Source organism: Pleurodeles waltl, chromosome 4_2, assembly GCF_031143425.1.
Source record: "Pleurodeles waltl isolate 20211129_DDA chromosome 4_2, aPleWal1.hap1.20221129, whole genome shotgun sequence".
Classification (NCBI taxonomy): Eukaryota; Metazoa; Chordata; class Amphibia; order Caudata; family Salamandridae; genus Pleurodeles; species Pleurodeles waltl.
Window position 1 is genome coordinate 1,012,919,973 of NC_090443.1, and position 3,031 is coordinate 1,012,923,003.

Below are 3,031 nucleotides of genomic sequence, written 5' to 3' on the forward strand. Positions count from 1 at the left end.
CTCAGTATGGATCAGCAAGCAGAGTCAGTCTTCCTCCTCAGGACATCAGCTCAGTCAGCAAGGCATCAGGCAACGTTCAGAAAGGGCAAAGTCTTTAGCATTAAAGTTAAGCAAAGTCTCTTTTCAAGACGCAAAAATAAAGTACTGTCCTTTCGGCTAGCGAGGAATGTGGCAAAAGAACCTGTCTCTCCTCTGTGCAGTGCGGATATATCAAAGCCTGTAAAACTATCTCCCAAAACCCTATTGGTCAAGGGATCGCATGTTAGCACTTTGTCCAATAAAGTTAAAACATTCAGTTAGTGATTTCTAGTATTTCACAGTTCACATGTCAAGGATTGGTCCAGCTTGCGATGTCCTCATCATCCGGCTCGTCAGGTAACAATATTGTTGCATTTCGTACCACAGTCAGTGTCTCTATTGTTGTCTCCTGAGAAAGTCCGTCTAGCACATGATCATTCTAATATGTAGCGAAAGACAGGAACAACATTTTCTAGCAAGCAGTTCTCATGAGAAGAATGTAGTCACAAGCACATTACTTCATCCAGTGGAAAAATACAGTTTAATCCCTTCAAGCAAACAGTTTATTAAACGCGTTAAAAAATGCAGTTCAACATGAGGCCGGGCGACTAGGCCAAGACCTGCGCTAAGTTAAAGCTTTCAATTAATAAAGCTAACACTTAATATATAACTCAAAATGTGATGTATTACTACATTTGTAAAACATATGCTCAATATTTCATTTTTAATATAGCATTAGTATTACATTTCGTGTACATTGGCAAACACTTCTAGTGGGCACATTTCAAATGCGTGCATTATTTGCCCTACGTTATTCCAATTTCTATGCAATCTCAACACTCAGTATACATGAATATTCATTAATAATTCTTGTTAAAACTCCTGAACTAGCAGCACAATGGCTCCAGATGACAAACAAGCATTTGCCGCGGTAATAGATCTTGCCTATGTGGGATCTATTGGTGTTGTGAATTTATTTTAGTTATATAGTACAGCTGCACGGCGTCAGTGCAGCATGGCTGAATGTAAAAAAAAAAAGTGATATGAAGTAATTAATGCTGGCTGTGTCGTACAACTTTTTTCTTTACTTTCAACCATTTTGCAACATGGCTAAAACATTGGCAAATCCAGTAGATCTCACAGAGGTGAGACCTATTGGCTTTGTCAATGCTTGTGTTCCTTACAGATAATGAACTGTAATTCCTGTAATATAGCACAGTGAGCTATGAAGGAAGTGACTCCTACACCTTGTAACCCTCACTGTTTTATGCAGCAATCATCGTGTACATTGATTTACATACTGCAGGATTTATTGTCAAAGTACACGGCTGTGTGTAAAGGTGGTTGATGCTGAAATATTTTACACACTCCCCGAGCAGCCCGTGTACATTGTACAGCTGCCCTTTGAGTGGGTGAAATGATTTGCCCCAATCACACAAATTCTCAGTAACGAACTGAATGAAAACAAGACAAGCGTGAGGGGGGGCCCAGAACAAACCCTCCCCCTCTTCTGAGGCGGACCCACAGCTCAGATTGTGTTATAATTTACAACTGACACGTTTTGCTCCGCCCTGCAGACTTGGACAAGTTCTATTCCCAACCGTGTTCACACTCAGTTGATGATCAGTCCTGGAGACCGAGGGAGTCTCTCTTCCCACACACAAGACAGAAGTTTTTAGTGTCGGCTCCCAGCGCACTGTGCAGAGAGATGGGCAGGTGGTGTCCTTTGTGACATGTGCAGCACCTGTGATCCTCGACAACTCAGGGGGTATCGGCCGTACACACTGCCGAAGGGAAACCTGAAATCTGAAAAACATCAGGACTTTTACAAGAAGTGCACACTGCAGGATACTCTCATTTCACTACTAAATAAAACTTTTGGCATTCCACGGAAGGTTCTATGGTGTAATGGTTAGCACTCTGGACTTTGAATCAAGCGATCCGAGTTCAAATCTCGGTAGAACCTGTTACGATTTTATTTATGTAACATACCTGACTAGACATGAAAATTATTATATATATACAAATATATATACAGTTGTAAATGAGCGTATTGCGACTTTCTGTCATTCATATCTTCGTTTTTCTATTATTTTTAATTTTTCAGTCCAGTAATAATTAAAAGCGAGCTAATATATTTTGCAAAGTTTACATCATCTTTGCGTGGCTTATCTTTTTTATTTGAATACATGAGTGATATCCATTAAAATTGTAGCGCAGAAGTATCATTCGTCACATATATTAATAATGGAGAAGAAGTTAGGATAGAGTTTTAAAAGTGTTTCCGCCCGGTTTCGAACCGGGGACCTTTCGCGTGTGAGGCGAACGTGATAACCACTACACTACGGAAACTAAACTGCACTGTCTTTTTGGGAGTTTTTCCATGATAATGGTATTGCACAGATGTACCCCTATTTTGTATTTTTTTAGGGTCTAATTAGCCTTTCTATGTCTATATTTACAAAATAAACGGACTCGATGATGATTCTCTCTCTGCCTATAGCAGCCTTGGATGGAGCATCCCTGCTTAATTTTCTTACAAAAAATGAGCCTTTTTTCTGTTAAACTGTTTTTAATTCGCTGGTCTCTCCGATGCGCCACTCTTCAGTCTTTCATTACCCATTTTACAAACAGCCACAAAACAAACACGAGTGTAAACTTCACAGAGGTGTTTCCACCCCTCCAGAGGGCCTGTCTCAGCATTAGTGGCTGTTCATGTGTCTCTTTAAAACCCCTCTTGGCCTCTCTCTTCTCCTTGCTTCAGGCAGACCTTTGGCTCTTACTGTTTTTGACACCAGAAAGCCCATAGACAGCAACTGGACAATATCATTTCCGGCTGTTGACGGGCTTTGTTCTCTGTGGAGTTAAACTTGTCACACACACTTCATGGCTTCTTAACACCCCCAGGCCGCTCTGTCCGGATCTGTTGTGTGCAGAGAGGATGGGCTGTCATTGGGGGGTCTCCAGGGGTTGCAGCTGCGACCCCTAGCTTACCTCCTGTGCCCCCAGCACT

At 41.4% G+C, this 3,031-nt stretch overlaps 2 non-coding genes across 2 annotated transcripts; one reads left to right on the forward strand and one right to left on the reverse strand.

Moving 5' to 3' along the window:
• Window positions 1-1,912: 1,912 nt before the first annotated feature.
• Window positions 1,913-1,984, forward strand: TRNAQ-UUG (transfer RNA glutamine (anticodon UUG)). The gene has a single exon. It is a non-coding gene; the product is annotated as a tRNA-Gln (tRNA).
• A 313-nt stretch (window positions 1,985-2,297) lies between these two features.
• Window positions 2,298-2,370, reverse strand: TRNAV-CAC (transfer RNA valine (anticodon CAC)). Its single transcript has one exon. It is a non-coding gene; the product is annotated as a tRNA-Val (tRNA).
• Between the last annotated feature and the right edge of the window lie 661 nt (window positions 2,371-3,031).